At 36.3% G+C, this 21,720-nt stretch overlaps 1 protein-coding gene across 2 annotated transcripts in view; it reads right to left on the bottom strand.

The window, feature by feature from the left end:
* LOC306884879 (ataxin-1-like) overlaps window positions 1–21,720 on the bottom strand; it is a 101,430-nt gene that overhangs the window by 10,814 nt on the left and 68,896 nt on the right. The window contains exon 3 of one of the 2 annotated variants that reach the window (XM_079441109.1): window positions 20,900–21,000. The gene's annotated coding sequence lies outside the window, so the exon portion shown is untranslated. Of the gene's footprint in view, window positions 1–2,584; window positions 2,685–20,899; window positions 21,001–21,720 lie in introns of those variants that run through there. The other variant, XM_079441110.1, reaches the window with a different exon arrangement.

Genomic DNA, 21,720 nt, shown 5'->3' with positions numbered 1-21,720 from the left:
TATGAATAAGATATGAAAACTGGGGTGGGGGAAGTCATGGAGAGAGTTGGGCAGCTCTTTTCTTGTTTAACTGTTCCCTGTAGTTAAATTCTTTATTTACTTAAACACCTCATTAAAAATTATGGGTATTGTTATTACGTCATAGGTCAAAGAACATGCAGGTAAAAAGAACAATGCCACATTATACATGATATTACACTATCATTCTTATTGAACACACTTCATCATTGGTTGAAAAGTCAGTTATTTGAATTCAATATTGTGCTTTGTTTCTGTGGACAGAACAGAAGCAGTATATGTTTCTGAAAATAATCAACAGTACAGTATCAAACTTAAGACAAAACTGGCAAAAAAAACTATAATAATATTATACAATATTATAGCTTTATAATAACAATGAATTTATGTAAAAATATGTAAATTAATATACATTTATAATTAATCATTTAAACTAAATAAAAAAGGAAATATTATTTGTCAAGTTCCAGCTTGAGGTCTACTCCTGATCCTGTTTCCCTCCCTCCTCTATTATCATCTCCGCCATCCCATCCCATGAAGGCAAACATGCCTAAAATATAACTAAAAAACTAAATATAAAATAAATATGAGATAAAATGGTTTATAAATCACAGATTTTTTTCTGATGTAACACTGTCCAGTACCAACACTATGGGATGAGGTTTCAGAGGAATAAAAAAAGAAAATTTACAACTCAGTCCATCAAACTGACACATAATGATTATCGGTAGCAACCTCTATGACTCATCCCTATTTAGTACACACTGCAAAGGCACGCAGCCACTATATTTCAAGGACAGCAGAGTAAAAGAAAGAGAAAGCCACAGTATATGAGAGAGAGAGAGAGAGAGAGAGAGAGGCCGTAGTATTTTCTCAACAAATCTGACTGCAGCTTACACCATTCTTTAATGAATGTCGATACTGCGGGGAGCCAGTTAGGATTAATGACACTGATGCCAATGGCTGGTATTTTATGTACGTACACACACACACACACACACACACACACACACACACACACTTACTCACAAACATGCCTCAATGTGTTGCTGTGGTATCCCGGGGAAAGCCAAGTCCTAATCTTTCACAGTTGGGTCCTCTCAGCCCCCCCCTGCTTATGCCTCAGGATTAAACCCAGCACACACATACACACAGAGCAGGGAGGGAGTGAGCAATCTACTGACCTACATTAGTGAGAACACTATGCTACACCTACACACACACGCTGGTAAAAACGACAAGCACACAGCAACAGAAGACCAGCACAGAGGCTCATTCAAACACATGCATGCGCGCGCACACACACACACACACACCTCCACTGCGCTGTAAACTAAGAGCGTAGTGAGAGTTGAGAGAGAGAGAGACAGCAGTATAAAAGCCTTGTCAGCTGGATCTTGCTGAGCGCACTAGGAACAGTATCAGATGACCTGAAACCTAAACTTATTGTCCTCCATCAGCCCTGGCAACACTATGAATCATGTCCCCGGGGCCCCAGAGTCACGGAGAACAGCGGGGACAAATCAGAGACATTAATCAAAGACATTCACTGTGAATCTAACACAGACATGAATGAGGGAAAGCATGGGCTCTCCGAATGCATTTTGCTCCATAAAACCCCACTCGCACTGCAACAATACATGACGTCCAGAGCGCTCTGTGGGCTGCATTTGTGGGTCAATGGGAGATGACCGTGAGGATGACAAGGTTTAAGTCAATATAAAATGTGGATAGCACAAATGTGTGAATCAATATACTTATAAAATTACAATAGTAGAAATTACATACTTTAGAATGCATGTAAAATGCCCAAAAATGCTGTCTAGGTAAGCAGCGCACTAGACATAACGTTAATGTACTGTAGCCCCCTCCACACTTTTCTGAGGTACTGTCCCTTTAAAAGGTGGGCAGATACTCACTAACTGTCCCTGCCTTTACAATCAGTCCCAGTGCCTGATCTCCACAATGAACAGCACAGAAATGGATAGAGCGAGTGAAACAGAGACAGGTTGTAAAGTATAAACAACGAAAGAAAAGAAGAAATAGAACACTCTCAGGAGAGAGAGAGCTTTGTAGCTGCATGGAGAAGTGCAGCTGAATGACTTGCACTTTCAAGTGCAGAGATACTCATAAAGAACATGAATCACAATGACAAGACAGAGAAAGAGAGAAACTAAATAGTGTTTCCCAACCTTATCTTACAAACCTTCACAGTTCGATCAAATAACACTTCATTAACACCAATTAAAACTCGCATTACAGTTTTGGTGTCTTTATACAAGCAATATGCACATATATTCACAAATGGACACAAATTAGTTTTTTTTTTTTTTTTTTTGACAATTAGAACCTCTGTGTCTACTACTAATTATTTTAATATGATGGCTCAAGTTTAAAAAAGCAAAACTGATTTAAAAAAAAAAAAAGTTAAATACCTCTTAAAAGCTGCTGAAATACCCTTTGGATGCTGTTGGGAAACATGCTCTAACTATAACAGAGACATGCACACTCCCTAACATACGCATGTTCGAGTAAAACAGTGTAGTGGGAGTGTGTTAAAGCTTACCTTAGTGTTCAGAGAGGCCATTTCAGTCACTCTCTTGGTCTTTCTCTTATTCCCACAGGAGTCAAACAGACACAAATCAATCCCCCTCTCGCTCTCCTCCCACCCCGACACCTTACGGAGCTACAGCGGTGTTGCCAGCGTGTACGGAGGCCCTTCCTGCTGAAGCCATGGCTGTGGTCAGGCACTGCCCCCTGCCCTGCCGGGCCCCGTGTGTGTGAGCTCTGAGCCCTGCCTGCAGCACTCAAACGTGCGTTATGCAAGGCCTCTCCGAGCCACCAGATCTCCCCTCCCTCTCCCTCACTCACTCACTCACTCACTCAGCTCCTCCCACACCTCACCTCACTGCGCACCACCAACTTCATCAGGTATTCATTCAAAAAAGACAAGCCAGCTGGCAGCGTGCCCAGACTACACTGCTAAAGAAAAAGAGAGAGCGAAAGAATGAAAGAGAGGCAGTGAGGGAGGAGATCACGGAGAGAGGGAGGGATATACAGAAAGACAGAGGAGGGAGGTGAGAGCACGAGGGAAATCGAGAGAGGGAGGAGGGTCATAAAGAGAGAGAAACGGAGATTAAATGAGAGAGCAATGAAGAGATAGAGTGCTGTTTCTACAACTACAGGCACTTTTGTGTCCCAGGGTGTTTGATTGTTTTTAAAATGAAGAGCTTTTTGTTAAGTGAAGATCACATTAAAAGTGTCAAGAAAACTTTTATGTAGCTATAGAGCTTATTGTTTTTTTATTCCTTAATGTCTCCCACAAAAAATAGGAACTATTATAAAACTACCATAATCTTAAAAAAAATAGTAAAATTAACTTTTTTTTTGTGGATATAATTTCTATAGTACATACTACTATTTAAAAGTTCATGTTCAGATTTCTTTAAATTATTTAGTTTCTTATGCTCAGCAAGGCTGCATTTATTTGATCATGAATACAGTAAAATAGTGTATCAGTGTCACATGATTAAGAAACTTAATTCTAATATGCTGATTTGGTGCTTAGAAAACATTTCTTACTATTATCAATGTTGAAAAGAGTTGTGTTGCTTATGTTTGTGAAAACTGATTTTTTTGAGGATTCTTTGATGAATAGAGTTCAAAAGAACATTTATTTGAAAAATAAATCTTTTTTTAACATTATGTCTTTAATGAAACATTTGATCAATTTAATGCATCCTTGCTGAATGGAAGTAATAATCTTCATATAATCAATTAATAATATAATCAAAGAATTTTGCCTCAAAATTTTTCAAAAAGTTAGTGTGTACTTGTCGAACAAGGACAAGGTGTCAATAAGCGTGAAGAATAAAATATCAAGATATCATAATAACATGCCAAAGAAATGTCATGATCATGCATAAACTAAATATTACAAATATACTACTTATAATATAAATATGCACTATTATAAATAATAAATATTATTAGTTAGGATATAATCAATACTATACTAAACAATACTACGACTAAACTATGAAATTAGCCTTAGCACGACAAAGAAAACTACCGTTTTAATACAAAAATCTCTCAAATATAATTTTCACCACTGTCATTTCCATCACAGAATGATGTCAAACACAATACATCATTTAAGATTTGCTGGAAATCTGATTTGCTAGTAGTCAACTGAAATGAGCCAGTGACAAGAGTTGTAAGAAAGCTCATTTTGTAAAAGCCAAAAGTGCTTCATAGCTGAAGAAATACAGTGAGCCTAATAGACAAACTACTCAGATGAGTAAATATGCCCTCTCCCTTATACATGCACTCCCACACAGCACTACTGATCCGAGCAGAAGAGCACACACAAACACAGACCCACACACACTTCCACGGAGAGTCAGGATTAGAAACTCATTTCAGGTGAGCTCACTGAAAGCAGAAGGACATTGTGATGCTAATCCTGTACAGCAACATCTCATCTAATCTGAGGCCTCTGAACCTCTTGAGTTTCAGCGCCATAGTGAGAACTGTTGCTATACAATTCTATGAATTCATCAGCAGGTGGTGCTAGAGACAATAAAGTCTCAGATTCGTAGCTGAAGGCCATTATTTTGTTTAGCTGACCTAGTTAGCGTAGCAGTTTTGATAAATATATATTCTGCTCAGTGGTGGTGAGGATGGTGCAGTGAGATTGGACAACAGAAATGTCTCCCACAAAAAAAGACGGTGCACGCCAGGGTTAGGTAACACTTTAGTATAGAAACCAATTCTCACTATTCACTAGTTGCTTATTTGCATGCCTTTTATTAACATATTAGCTGTTTATTAATACTTACATAGCACATATTCTGCATGCTATCTTACTAACTATTAATAAGCAGCAAATTAGGAGTTTATTGAGGCAAAAGTCATAGTTAATGGTTTATTAATAGCAAGAATTGGACCTTAAAATAAAGTGTGACCGTTAATTAAAACTAAAAGCATAACTATTCAGATACTTCAAATTTATGTTCACTGACAGAAAATATTTAAAAACAACATTTCTACAACTTATACTAATCATATACTAAAAATGACAAAAACACAAAATTACTAAACCTTTCAAATCAAAATACTATAAAAATATCTAAGTGATACTAAAATAACACTGGCGAAAGCTCAAACAAAGTATAGCTTAGCTAACACTGTCTACTAAACCCTATGAAGAGGCCTAGTTGAAACCAGACACCTTTTTCTAAAATGTTTAAACTGATTGTAGTGGAAAGCCTGCAGACAACTGTGGAAAAGTTTTCAATTTGGTAAAAGGTTTTTAAAATGAGGCGAAGGAAGTACAACCACTGCTAGGCCTTTTTCACAACAGAAACTGAGGAAGTTCAACCTGCTGACACAATTCTACTCAGCTGTCGTGCGTTCATCTGTAACTGTCTGGTTTGGTTCAGCTACCAAAACAGACATCAGGAGGCTACAACCGACAGTCCAGACTGCTGAGAGGATTTCTGGTGCCCCCTGCCCACCCTCCAGGACCTGTACCTTTCCACTGAGGAAGAGGGCAGGTAAAAACATTACAGATCCGACTCACCCTGGCCACAACCTACTTGAACTGTTGCCGTCTGGTGACTCAGAACACTAGACACAGGAACAGCTCCTTTTTCCCACAGGGAAAATCTCCTTATTAAACTGTCAAATGACTCCCAATATCCTGTAAATTCACTCTTATTTATTTAATATTATTATCCATAATGTTATATGTACAAAATATTTTCCCACTTAACCTGAGTGCTTCTGACTTAACCAAACTATCATCATACTTTCATTTTTTATAGTTGAATTTTATGTCATCTTGTTGTATTTATGTGTACACTGGAAGCTCCATTACCAAGAAAAAATCCTTGTGTGCGAAAGCTCTTTCTTGATACTGATTCTGAATTAAAGGGACAGTTCACCCCCCAAAAAACTCATCATTTACTCAGCTAAACCTGTATGAGTTTCTTTCTGCTGTTGAACACAACAGAAGATATTTTGAAGAGTGTGTGTAACCAAACAGTTGACGACAGCCATTAACTGCCATAGTGTTTTTTTCCATACAATGACAGTCAAAGGTTACCGTTAACTGTCTGGTAACACACACTCTCACATATTCTTCTTTATCTTCAAGAATGTCTCAAAATAACCAAAATATGGAATACGAATGTAGAACGAAAACACAAAAAAGTGTGTGCAGAACTTTGTGAATGAGGCTCGCTGAAATACTGAGTGCAGAGACTCCATGTGGGCCTGCCGATGAGTCAATTTAACGCACGGCTGAACGCATCCCTATGGGCCGTGTTATGGAAAGTATGAGGCAGTCAGAGGTTGTCAGTGCTTTGAACTCGGGCTCGGTCATTAATGCGAGTCAATCTGAAGCGCAGCTCATGACAGGCACGCAAGGAGTTCCCTTGTTAGGTGAGGGAGTGCGTGCTGTTTACAGATCCACAGTCAACAAAACAAGCGGCACTGGAAGGTTTGTCTGTTGCTGTGGTAACAAATTAGCTATGCTCTCCATTTCTGGGCCTTTAGGGTAATTCAATTAGTTTTTGTGTGTTTACTCTGAAGCGCGTGCAGTCACCTGAGAGATTGATAAATGGATGGGCAGAAGAGAGAAACAAAGAGATACAGACCGAGATTATGACAACAGACAGAAGGAAAGAAGATAAAAGAAGTGAGAAGTGGTGACAATTTGAAACAGAAACGGCAGATTAAAATCTGCATCTGCTAACTACCTGATAACAGAATATTCCTTTAATTCATTCTTCACAGGAGATGAATCTGATCTCTACAGCAGAGAACATCTTCCTTCTCTCTGCAGATTGCAGTCATTAAATAAGAGAAAGACTTGACAATATAAAGATATCACTAGGCTATTTGCATTCAGAACAGATTTAATTCCTCTTGGGATGCTGTCATATGAGTCCAGAATTGTGTTATATGGCAGCATTATTCAAGAAAGACCTTCAGTTCTAAAAGACTGTCAAACTGAAATGTTTAGCAACTGACAACCAATCATAAACCAAGCAGTGCTCGTCTTGTTAATTATACATGAGCTTCGTACAGTCGCAGAGATGCTCGCTTCCTAATTTTTTTGTTTTGGCATCTGAGGAAAGTTAAATAGGTTGAACACAACAGCGCTGGCAAACACAATACTGGACAGAAACAGAGTGATAAAATACTAATATTAAGACAACCAAAGCGTTATTGTGCTGTACTTGTCCATGAAATGAAAAAATTAACCCCAGTTTACAAAGTTCAGTGTGAAATTTCAAAGCCTGGACTAAAGCTCTGTTCATGCCATTCCAGAATTATTGTAATTATGAGATGGCAAATCAGATTCTACTCAGAGCTGTTCAAATACTCAGAAATTATTTGTTTCTATGGAACTGCCCATAACACCACAGAGGGTCTATGTTTGGCTTCACTGTTGAGGACAGCAAAACTTCATCACTTATAATATAATATCCTGTTAGTTTTGGGTTAATAAGATTTATTAAGAATGGTGAGCATAAGACCTCAATCTTTTGAAGGGTATATAATATAATATAATATAATATAATATACTGTTCAGGAGTTTAGGGTCAGTAAGATTTTTAAAGAAACATTTTCTAATTAAAATGAATTAAACAATTATTTTAAAATATTTATGTCAAATAAACTACATTCATTTAAAATTTCTATTAATCTATTTATGTTCATCAACACTGATAATAACAGTGTTAATAATAATTACAGCTCTTTTACATGCTTTATTATTTCACAATTTTACTGTTTTTGCTGTGTTTACGATCAATTAAATGCAGTCTTGGTGAGCATAAGACCTCAATCTTTTGAAGGGTGTATAATATAATATAATATAATATAATATGATGGTATATAATATAATGGTATATAATATAATATATTAATATACTTTTCAGTTTAATAACTTCAGTTTAATAGCTTGATTGAGGCAACTGCGTTTGCATCCCAAGGTGCATCTGGTCTTGCAATCATCCGACCTAATGACTCTAACATGGTGGATGTCCAGACTATCACAGGCACATCTATTTTAAACTGCTTCTTTTATTATATTTCTTGGAAAGCCGAGTTAAAATCATATCTAAGTGCAATTAACAGTCCTCTTTAATACTTGACGCAATCCTGTACAGCGTGAATAAACATATAGTTACAGTCTTCAATAAATACAGTAGTTCTGTTTATCTAACGCACAAAATGATCGGTTTCGAATCCCGCCGAATGCTAAAGTGTCCCTCCTGGGCTTTGCAGAAGAATTTGTTCAAAGTTCTTTCGGCGTCGCTCTAATGGTGGAGTGACTGAAAAAGCACTCAAAGGAAACTTCACAGGAAAGCTCAGCGCCATTCAGTGGAATGTATCCACCCTCTCATGGCCAGATGTGGCCTTTTACATGCACGCACACTGAATGGTTTCAGACTGATATGTATTTTCAGAGCTGAATAGCAGCGAGCCTTTGATCGCACCTGCACGCGAGAGAATGGCTGTGACTCCCTCCGACTGTCTGCAGTTCAGCTATAGCTTCCCTCGCTCCGCTGCTGTCGCTGTGAAGCGAGGGATCAACTCCAGAGACGTGTCGTCAAGGAGACACATGAAAGGCTCCATACATACGCATTACGCACTTGTGGCACCCACGCATACATATGTGCATGAAAGAGGTCTCCTGCACAAGACTGGCAGCATCAACACCACATACATTACTTTTGAAGGCATAGTTTAATAAAAAAATATTTACATTCTGACATTCTTTACTCACACCCATTTGTTAAAAACCTGTGAGAATTTGTTTCCTTCAGCTGAACAGAATGGACAATATTTTGAAGAAATTTTGTCTTGGCTATTTTTTTTCCATAGACACTACAAGTCAAAGGTTTGGAATAATTAAGATTTATTTAATTTTTTTGTTTGTTTTTGAAAGACAGTAAAATTAATAAAATAATAAACAAAGTAATATTGTGAAATAATATTATAATTTAAAAGATCTTTTTTTTTTGTTTAATATATTTTAAAATATAATTTAAATTTTTTAAATATAATAAAAAGCAAAATATTAAAAACTGTTTTCAACATTGATAATAATAAGAATTGTTTCTTGAGCAGCAAATCAGCATATTAAAATGATTTCTGAAGAATCATGTGACACTGAAGACTGTAATAATGATGCTGAAAATTTAGCTTTGCATTACAACAATAAATTACATTTCAAAATACATTACAATAGAAAAGTTATTTTAAATTGGAATATTTCACTTTTTGTACTGTATTTTTGATTAAATAAATACAGCCTTAGTGACTTCATTCAAAAACATTTTTAAAAAATCATAAATATTCCAAACTTTTGTTCAGTAGTGTAATGAAAGTAAATGGAGCTGTCAAAATGTTAAACAAAAATACAACATAACAGTATCATAAAAATTAGTCAATATGAATTAACAATACATTTTATGCTACTTTTAGTGTCATTTTAAAGCTTTATATCTCAGTCCCCAGGTGAACTGTTCCTTTAATCCAGTATCTCCTTCTCTCCATCACTTCTCTAAGCATGCGGAACATTCTCCCTTGCTTGAATCACCGTCATCTGCCTCTAAACACTAACAACCCAACAATGACTCATTAGCTGGGTGAATAGACAGATTGGCACAGAGAAAGCAGTGCCACAGTCATACCAGCATGCCCAGCAGCGGTACAGAGTGGAGCATTAACCCCATACTGAGCCCTGAGGAGAGAGGAATGACTGCAGATTAACTTTATGTGCTTTTTACTGAAGCGCCTGCAGCAAAATGCAATGGCCGAATGCTGAGCTCACACCAGTCAGAAAAGCAGCAGTCAGCTCTTAGTCTGAGTGTGAATTGTGCACTATTAAATGGAGAATGCCTTTTCATTTGCAATTCAGTGCCTGAATTTGAAGTACAGTAGTAAACAGATATAGAAATGCAAATGAAATTTGAATTCAAGTAATGTTGCAATCATGAAATTCAAATAAATTCATGCAACAAGTGTCGTTTTTAATAATACATTTTTGTATTTGACTGTATAAATTTCTCACATCAAACACACAATATGGGATATTTCCAAAAACATTAGATCATAGCACCACAACTGTTTCAACATTAATAATAAGAAATGTTTCTTGAGCATCAGCATATTAGAATGATTTCTGAAAGATCCTGTGACAATAAAGACTAAAGTAATGATGCTGAAAATTCAACTTTGCATCACAGGAATAAATTACATTTTAAAATATATTAAAATAGAAAACAGTTATTTTCAATTGGAATAATATTTCACAATATTTCTATTTTTACTGTATTTTAATTAAATGAATGCAGCCTTGGTAAGCAAAAAGTAAAAAAAATAAAAAATAAATAAATAACTATCAACTCCACAGTAGTGTACATAAATACATTATACTTGATACATTAAGTTGATTAACAAATATTTATTTATATATTACTTTTTATATATATTTAACTATATTAAATATAGTTTTATAGACTATTCATATTAAATTACACAAAAAGTTGAGAAAAAAAACAAATCAGGAAACATAGGCTATAGTCAAAATTTATCATGCATTTATTCATGATTTGTTACAAAATGATGTATGATCATTTTGAATTTCTAAAAATAATTATTTTCATAAAGTAGTAAATTCAAATTACAGTATATTTAATTAAATTCTGTGTATGTTGCCCAACCTTTTAGTGAGTAAGTTTTTTCTATGTACCTGAATGCTCTCTCCACCACAGAGAGGCCTCATTCTCTCTTTCTGATGAGTGTAATACCGTGGGAGGGGACAGAGAGAGAGAGAGGAAAGAAGACAGGGCTGGAATGAAACCGTAGATGATCAGAAACTCAGTCCTGACTCTGTTCATTCTCTCTCAGTGCCAAGTCTGAGGGTGTAACTATAAATGAGAGTGAGGGAGGTCTCTGAGGTCAGCCCAGTCACTGAACAAAAATACTCACATACAATTACCTATCTTAACGACTATAAACCATAAATTCATACCGTGTTTATATATAGCTAATTATAAATACTATAAACTAACCTTCACCCAAAACCATTATCGGAGCTCAACATTTTGATATGTTTATAATTGTAATAATTTAATTAATAATTTTTATAAATATTATAAATATAAACACTGACAAATATAAAATAAAATAATATCAAAAATAAAAATGTATTTAAAAAATATTTTATTTATAAATAAAGGGAGGCTTAGCAACACACAAAGTAGTAACAGTAGTGTAGACTAACAACCATGCAGCACTCCTTTATAAAATTTCAACAGGCTGCTAAACGTTTGCTTTGATATTACATGAATGACATCCATCATGACTGTATTAATGAGCGCGTCTAAACAGAGGTGATATTGCTATGGTGCTTTGTGTCTGAACTAATACTAGTACACTGAATGACCTCTAAATCTGAGTCATAGAAATGAATAGCTCTTGTCTCTCCTCAGAGACAGCTCCACACAGCCAAAGCTTTAATGGCGTTGAAAAAGTGCAGATTAGATGCACATAATTGCAGACGTGCGCTGGAGTCTGGTTACGGCCTGAAATCGATTTCACGTGTTTGTTTGTCCTTATAGTTGACGGTTCCTCCATGTCCTGTCTGCTGTTACTGTTCGCCGTGACCTTCTCGCCTTCCCTCCATTCACAAGCCATCCTAAATCCGCCACTATGTGGAGTGTGTATGTGTGTGTGTGTGTGTGTGTGTGACGGATTACGCTGAGGCAAAGCACTGCTAAGCCCCTCTATTACTTGATAATCCCACAGGAGTGTGTACACACGCTCTCGCAGAACACACTGACGTACTGACAAATAGAGACTGAGGAGACACGCTTGTGATAAATAAGAGGAACAACACACACACGCTCAGAGTGGAGACTGGGAAACTTTAATTGGTCCAGTCTAAAAAAAAAGGAAAAAAAGAAAGCATTCACCTATCAATATGTAAAATTCTCTAAAACATATTCTGAAGTTCTTCATAATATACATTTAATTATAATATATATATATATATATATATATATATATATATATATATATATATATATATATATATATATATACATATATGTAATTTTATAATAATTCTTGTATTTTTTTATCAGTTTTTACCCTAAACTATTTTATATTTATAATACATTTTTATAATAAATAAATAACTAATCAGTAAATGACATTTTTTATTATATATTTCTGATTATTATAATTTTTTTTATTATTGATAAATTGTCAGTTATTATGGTACATTTAAATAACTTTCTGAATGCTAAAAATAGCATAACAAAATTCATGGTTATTATTAGGTGTATTATGTTCCTTACTAGGAATTATGAGCAGCATAAAAATTTAGGAATACATGTTTATCATAAAATATATTTTTTAGAATAAAATTTTTAATTGAAAAATTGTAATTAGAATTTTTCGAAAACTTAAAATAATGTTTAAAAAAAAAGATACAGCTTTGGTTATTGTGAGTGGCATATTACAAGCCGCATATAAGCTCCTATCAATTTATAAAATTAATAAAATATCATTTTTGAAAAAAAAGATGTGAATTGCGTTAAAATGCATCAAATTAGCAATGGAAATTTTAAAATAACTAAATAATTCTAAAAAAAGATACAAAATCCCATCTAGTGGTCTCAGACTGTTGGAAAAAGTATGTAAAGTATATAATAATAATAATAATAATAATAATAATAATAAATAGTATTTAACCAAACAATTAAAAACAGTATGTGTCCATGGACTGGAAATTTACACACATCTGACTGCTTCAGTGCACATCTACCCACCGTCCTTTTGCATAAAAGACCTGCACAAATCTAACAGCATGTAACACGCAGCCGTACAGCTACACAAACCTCAGAGCTACAGCCCACTATCACGACTGTACTGCTGTGTAGACCGACCCCTACATACAAACCTACAGCTGCATCATGCCGAACCTGCAATGACGGAACATAAAAGTGGACCTCCAACAAACACACACACACACAATATGCACCAAAGCACAGCGTGAGGCCCTGTTCAAAGCTATTCACACACTGTGAACCATGCCGAGAAGTCTTTATGTTCCTGAGAGAGCAGGCCCGCAGGACTCAGGATGGAGGCAAAATGGGGCGATGTGCAATTGTGTTTGGTGTGGCCTTGTTTGGCTCTGCCGTGGCTCAGCGGTGCCGGCCAAACTAAGACAGACTGAAGGGTTGCTTTGAGGACACTGCTGTGATCCATAACAATACTCACGTCTGCCCACACAGCACAGATTGGCCGATGCCCTGTACGCAGCAGGTCTGGGACACAAAAAAGTATTGGAAACGCTAAGATATGCCATGCTAATGTATGAATGTCACTGAATTACATTACAACATGCAAACCCAAGTGGCATATGCAAAGAAATGAGGCTAAAACTACGCTTAATTTCTTTTATGTATAACTAAAAGATTTTTTCTTAAACTGTATTTTTCTGCTTTTAGAAAATAAATGGTATGTCATAAAGTGTGTGTCAAAATATATGTGATCATTTTCGAGACTATTATTAGCTACATTCTACAGCATTTAAGTGATTAAATGGTTACTGTAACTCAAATTCGACCTTTTGTCATTGTACGGACTGAACTTATGTTTCAGGAAATTTCACAGTGCATAGCGACAAACAGGCTTTCAGGAAAATGCTGTACTGGTGTTTGTTGCTATTTAGCATTTGGGAAGAATCAAAAAGGGCAATTAAAGATTAAGTTGATTTTATTTTAGCAAAAATAAAAAATAAACTTATTTTTTGTGAAACATTTGGGTTGTGCTTAAGGTTTTTTTTTCTTTAAATTAAATGTCACTTACAGTTTGATATTTTTGTAACAATTTTTACAATAAACAATACTTTTACATCATTTTTTAAATATTGATTAATGTTAGTTTCTACATATAGCCTACTAATTAAATATAATATTTCAAACTGTATGAATTAACATTAGTTAGCATACCATGAACAAAGAAATTAACACTGAACAACAGCATGTTTAAAAAAAATAACATTAACCTAGATGAATAAATTCTGTAAAAATTGTTGTTCATTGTTTGTTAAAGGGGTCATCGGATGCCCATTTTCCACAAGTTGATATGATTCTTTAGGGTCTTAATGAAAAGTCTATAACATACTTAGGGTAAAAAGGTTGTTTCTTACACTACCATTGAGAAATTTTAACCAGTCAAAATCAGCTCTGTTTTGAGCAAGCAGTTTTTAGTCCATGTCGCTTTAAATGCTAATGAGCTCTGCTAACCCAGCCCTTCTCTTCCGTGGAGTGACGAGCAGACAGTAAACTTCAGCCGTGTAACTGGCTAACTAGGACATTATTGGGAAAGGCCATTTGCAAAGATTCATAAAAAAAACCCTTATACTCACTTCTGTAGATGAAGCTGGATCACGAATGATTCGCACGAACATAGATGCATTTAGGCAGATCGGGATCGGCGCATTCCCTTCAAAATGAAAGTAACGTTAATCCTCTGCGTCTTCAGCGGCTCAGATGTCGGGAGTAAATGACGACTGCTATCTACATTATTACATCCAACAACTAAACACCTCAAATGCTTAATCGGGAGACATCTTGTCTTCTCCAGCACCGGAGTTAGCACAATGGCGAACAGCTCTCAGCTCAAACAGGGCAAGTCTAAGGTACGACGGTCTTGTCAATCAAGTCTCGTGGGAGCGGTCTGTGCAGAACTACGTCATTATGACAGGAATCTCAGAACAGCCTGATTTGAGAAAAGAAAACACTGGGTGGATTTTTATCATTATAGGATGGATGTGTACACACACTTCCAACACACATTTATGTTCAAACATCTTGTAAAGTGAATTTAGCATCCGATGACCCCTTTAATGATACAAAATGCATGAACTAATGTTAACTTTACTGTAAAGTGTTGCCGGTAATTCATATGTAGATTTTTTTGGTACCACTGTATATTTTAATTACTATATATACTAGTATATTTTATACTAATCAAAATAAAATAAAATAAATGATTAAAATAAAATAAAACACAGGAGGTATGACTAACATAAATCTGGTATTTTGCTATTTAATGTAATTGCATTTGTAGATTTTTTTTGGTACTGCTGTATATTTTCATCCTAATACTAATCAAAATAAAATAAAATAATAAAATAGGAGACACATCACTGGTCAGGTCTAAATTGCAGCATGTTGTGCTGTTATCTCTCTGTGAGATATCGCCCATCCAGCTAGCACTCTATTTAGCAGTCCTGTGATCATTCATTCATGACAAATTAAACATTTAGATAACGCCAAGGTAATAAATAGAGGGTGAGAAATGAGTGTGACAGGCCAGCTCCCCACACAGACCACCTCCACCGAAAACAGCACGAAACCCGAGAGCATGAGAATCACACGACCTGCTGCAAACGAGAAAGATACTATAGGGATAAATACGGCCGCAATAAACAACCCCTGACTGTGCTTTAACTTTATGTACGAGCGGAACAAATAAACACAAGCTTTTATTCTCAGAGTTCATAAAAACCATTTCACGGTTTTCTGTAAGCACCACCAAAGTCATTTTACGGTGTATTTTGACTTTTGCTGTTGCTTAAACAAGCTCTGTGATGTGGGTTGCAAAGCAGGATATTGATGATTAATTACTGTGAATAATCAGGAGGACAAAACTCCAGAAAATGTCAACACATAACCTCAATACATCAGGATCGAGGACGAATGGAAGCTTATAGCAGCAACACTTCTCAGAATATTACTTCACACTGATTGCTCTGCTCTCCTTCTCCTTGACCCTGCTTTCAAAGAACGACATTTTAAAAATAACCTCTATCAACCTGAATGTTGAAAAAGTCATTTGTGTTCGTCCTGTAATTCATGTAAAACGACACTAGATATGACTTATGCGTCTTCTGCATCGAGCTCCCTACCTCTGACCTCAAAGCTCGTGCACACCAGCACAGGGTCAGCGGGTCGCCTTTCACATCCCTGGCCTGCCGGCGCTTGTTTGGAGGTATAATATAACATATAATTGGTTTCCAAGAACGAGCTGCAGTCAGAAATCATCCGGGCTAGTAACATGTGACAAAACAGTATGAAGATAACATCAGCATTTATGTCTAGTGTGATGGAATGTTAATGCTTGTAAAAACTATTTGTGAATACAAGTACTAAATTCACACTGTTCGCCCCTGATGTCTAGATTTTCAGCAGCAACAGTCTGACCTTTTGACCCAGTGTGTCAGACATAAGACCTCTGCCACCTGAGAATAAGAAAACAGTTGTTTGGTTTCAGAGGCAGCTTAAATATACCACTTCGGTGATTAAAAAAGCAAAAGCAAACACTTGTGCTCCTAAGTCCCTAAAAGCCATTCAGTGTAAGAGGTTGTTTGGATAAAGAGTAAACTTGTCAATGTGTGTGTATGAAGAATGAATGTATTATTAGGGCAAGCATTAGTGTATTGTTGAGAATCAAAGTTTAAAGTAAGGCTAAAGTTTACTCATATTCATAGTCATAGTCATAAAGTCCTCAGATAGTTATTTCCAACCACGTAAGTACATCTCCTTGAATAGGTAAAGACTGATTAAATAAATACATAAAAAGTAACACTGAAAACTACAACCAATAACTTTAAAAGAGAATTTAGACATCACAAAATTACTATGTAACTTATGAAAAGGGGTGTTCTTTTTTTAATTACATTTATTTTTATTTACATTCATTTACATTTAATGAGCATGAACAATTAAATATCTAATATTGGACAACAATATAAAGAAATAAAACTGACAACTGATAACTGATATGGTATTTGATGATATATTATGTATCCCTAATTTAATATCAGAAATAAAATACGACAACATCCTTAAGCTCAAATCACATTACCAATAAATAAATAAATAAATAAAAAGTGGTAAAGCTAATGTGAAAGAAAAATGTTTTTAGGCTGGATGGTTCTGCTGCTATGCATTTGTAAGGATTCAGATGATTTCTGCAAACAATGAAAACAAATATGGACAAGAAGGTAGAAAGATGCTGTATATCACAGATCTTGACAAACACGTGCAGCAGATGCAGCTTAAGCCTGATGCACATGGCAGCTGATAAAAATTAACACCCACAAAAACACACACATCCCCTAAAACCAGTCTGAAGTACAAAATATGACCATGACTACATGAACTACACCTGCAAAACAAACTCTGCAGTTAAAAACAAGCCCCATTAAGACCAATAAGAATATTTTATGGTATAAAACAATTGATTGCCACTCAGAAAACTGCAATACCACCATATTGTGTTAGTCAGTCGGTCACTATCGCAATATTCCTTAATTTTATAGCCATTCCCACCCCTAGGTCAAAGGTCGAATACATTTCGAGTTCATTTCTGGGAGAGCAACATCACAGCATGTCGGAGAACTGAATGTTTATTGCTCTGACCGTCTTTCAATGTTCCAGAACCTTTGACTTCCAAGCGGCTCCAGCGAATGAGGGCCAGTGTGCTGAGAGATGTTTATGACAGCAGTGAATGTGGTTTGTGTTATTCTGAGGCTGCCATTCAAAACTGTTCAAAAGAGGAAGATGGAAAATGGAAGTATGATACAAGTCTGTGTGTGAATGTTAGAAATTAAGAGGAGAAAAGAGTGTGAACGGGTGTGAACGAGTACATCTGTGTGGACGGTTGGATTCCAAGGTGCTTGTGTTTATGCTAGTAATTTATTTATTCTCCCTCTTTCTAGAAAGCACTCCGCAGAGATCACGGTGTGAAAGGACACAGTTTTAAGTGCTGAGAGGGACTCAGGCACAATGGAATGCCACTGCTACTCCTGCCAAGAACACTTTTCCCATGCGCCCGGGAGCCAAGACTTCCCCCAACCGCCAAGAATAGCACTGCTGTCCTCGCACACTCACCAAACTCTCTCTCTCTCACACACACACACACACACACACACACACACACACACACAAGGCCAACACAAGACTGGGTTCTGCAGCACCTGAACTTCAAAATAATCATGTTTGCAAGACACACTCCTGACAAAAAAAAAGACTTGAATTATACTCTTGAAGGTTCTTTATTGGCACTGATGGTTCCATGAAGACCCTTTAACACATGGAACCTTTCCAATGAACAAAGGGTTCTTCATAGTGAAATAACGGTGTTCTTTACACTCTTTTTTTTTTAAGAACTGTTCACTGAAAGATTCTTTGGAGAACTAAAGATTATTCTTCTGTGGCATATGGAACTTCATTTGTGACCCTGTACCACAAAACCAGTCATAGCACCGGTATGTTTGTAGCAATAGCCAACAAAACATTGTATGGGTCAAAATTATTGATTTTCATTTATGCCAAAAATCATTATGATATTAAGCAAATATGTTCTATGAAGAGATTTTGTAAATTTCCAAACTTTTTTATTAGTAATATGCATTGCTAAGAACTTCGTTTGGACAACTTTAAAGGCGATTTTCTCAATATTTAGATTTTTTTGCACCCTCAGATTCCAGATTTTCAAATACATGCATCTCTGCCAAATATTGTCCTATCCTAACAAACCATACATCAATGGAAACATTATTCAGTTTTCAGATGAAAAAAATGGACCCTTATGACTGGTTTTGTGGTCCAGAGTCACATTTGGAATCTTTATTTTTAAGAGTGTATGGATACGAAGAACACAGTCGACTAGCTTAAAGTGACATTTTACATTTTATTTAAAAAGATAATTTATTCACCCTCTTGTCGTTCATATACTGTATGACTGACTTTCTTCTGTTGAATACAAAAGAAGATATTTTGAAAAATGTGATTTTACAATGAACGTCAATGGGGTCCAAAGAGAAGAAATACAATACATACAGGTTTGCAATGACATGAGTCAGTGAATCATGACAGCATCGACTATCCCTTTAATGTTTTCATAAGCACATCGTGCTTTGATCTTGCAGATCCTCCATATTTTTATAATGACATAACATCTAAATGGACTTTGATGCATTCCAGTGCACTCACGACTTCAATTTGTAAACCATTTGGGATCTTTTTTTTTTTAAAAGAGAGGCTTTTGAGAACTAACCAACAGGAAAAACACATCGCCGAACCCCACCTTTGCCATATTAACACTTAACAGAAGATTAGGACATTCAGAACGCATTAGGAAGCGCAGTAGCATGAGTGTGATGAATTGCTATGCTTCACCACGCACACCAAGAGTCCAGTGACCTTTAACTGGAGGAGAGCTTTTACTCTAAAAGCCTATTATTGGTTATAGGAGCTATTGGGATAGTAGAGCTGTCTGAGATGAAAAACAGAGCGAGTGAGACAGAGAAAAACAGAGAGAAAAGAGAGCCTCAGCTCATGAAGTACTAATTTTGATATGTCTCCATTAATTACCCTCAAAATGAGCTCATATCAAGCCTTTCCTACCTGTGTGACAATTTGTCTCTCGTTCCCTGAGTTTTTGAGTAGTCATGCTCCGATATATTGGCTAGGCTAATTAGTCGCCTCATATTTGGCCAGTTTGAGATTATTACTGCATCTGTTGCCGATACATTTTGGTAATTGCCCTTGTGTCAGTTTCAATATCGACTATCAGCTTTGTCTATGATTAATGGACTAATTTAATATATCTTTTTAGAAATCTATTAGAAGCGTATCACTTTGAGTGAAAAAAACGTTTTTTTTGTAAAACATGATGATCATATTACCCAGAATTCTATCCACTGTATCATAACTTGGCCAACTTTCTATTTATGTAAAGGCTTAAAAGTGAAGCAATGGGCAAAACGTTGTCCACCTGCTTGTGCATGCTTTTAGTGGCAGTTTACTCCTAAACATTAAACTTTATGTACTTTTTCAACACAAAATAATAAAATAATATATGTAAAATTAATTTAAAAAATATAAATAAAATATACAATATAAACTTTATATTTATTTATAAATAATGTGTTAATATATCATTTCTGGTATACTTTTATCAGATATATGGATTAAACATTTACATTTTTCTTTCCTCTTTCAATAATTATAATATTTTATGAAAAATGAATGAAAAATAATCTATCCATCCATCCAGAGATATCTACATGAAAATGTAAAATGATTTTCCAATCCTTTGAGTATAAATCTTTGCACCACAATGTATATTACACCAGCAGAGGGCACTTTAGGGACTCATTCACAAATCAGAAAAAAAAAGCCCAGCACAAAAACAACAAAAAACAACAGAAAAAAGAATTTCATGCACATAAATGCACTTAATGTAATGCACTTCAACTAGAGTAGACCGTGTATACACTCGAGAACACGAGCCTGTTCACATACACGCATATCTCTCAAGAACACGTGTATTACTTGCTAATGAGACGCTTAACCGCTGTCTACGAACCCGCTGCACGTCCACACGACAGTGTGTGAGCATGCTACAGTAAACCTGCATGTTACAGTATGCCTGCGACCGACCGTGCTTCAAGCATGAATCATTAAAGCAGTGTTGTCCCAAGCTGCTTGCGCTAGCTAGCTTTTTCCTGGAGGTGTTTTACGTGAACGTGTGGCTTTCAGCCCCAGCTGTGTTGTTTGGTAAACAGCCCTGTTGCTAGGCAGACCTGTATTATTGCTCCACCAATCAGGGCCTGATTTGACGGGTGAGTAGGACACAGCTTAAGCAAGAGTTATTTTTACAATTGCGCTCTAGATAATGCCTAGACACGATTAGTAAAATGCAGAATTAAAGGTCACTGTAATCAAAAGGTGTACGTGTATATGTGTGTGTGTGAGTCCTGTTGTCGTACCTCATTCAGTTGCCTCCAGTGTTTCAGTGAGTGTTGCGGCCCATTGAAGTCGTTACAATCCCAATACAACTCGTAGTTTCAGCGCAGGCCTCCAGCACAGCCTGCGGACACACACACACAAACACACACATATATTACTTAATAATACAGAGCCAGCAGCCTGTACAGTCACAAACAGGACGCCTTCATACCCTTGAATTCCCGTCCTGTCCCGAGGCCGTGAACTAAGCGCTGAGCGAACATGATCCACATACAGATGCACTCAGGTGTATTTACTCTAGTAGTCACACTCATACTACTGCAACTCTGTCATCTTGCAGGTCCACTCCCTTCAGACACTCACAACACAGAACGGACCGCTATGGAAACCGAGTAACAAGACAACACAAAGGCGGAGGTGTGGGTGTACAGTGAGCGTGCTCTTTAAATAAAGATGGTCCTTATTAGAGCTGCTCTCAGATCAGTGTTGCGCTCGTGAGAATGCACCGTAGCTGCTGCTAGACTTTGCTTGGTTTCTTTCAGTAACCACCTGCGGTATTCCAAGAGGCATAAATCGGGAATGACATCACATCCCCAACTCCCAGAAACGCAGATCTCAGATCAGTATTCAGGAGTAGGACTCCGCAGCACAGATTGCAGTTTGCAGCAAGGAAGTGTGTATCATTTATCTCTGGGGCATTACGTGAGAAATAAACTGTTGCCTTTAGAGGATTAGATAGCAGCAGTCTATTTCCAAATGACATGCCCTCTGTTTATGTAGCATTTGTGTTGCAACTAGGGATGTGCAAAAATATTTTTAAAAGTTGACTAGTCAACTAATC

Source organism: Barbus barbus, assembly GCF_936440315.1.
Source record: "Barbus barbus genome assembly, chromosome: 19".
NCBI classification, from domain to species: domain Eukaryota; kingdom Metazoa; phylum Chordata; class Actinopteri; order Cypriniformes; family Cyprinidae; genus Barbus; species Barbus barbus.
The sequence above is the reverse complement of the archived record's forward strand: the minus strand, read 5'-3'. Positions and strand labels throughout refer to the sequence as shown.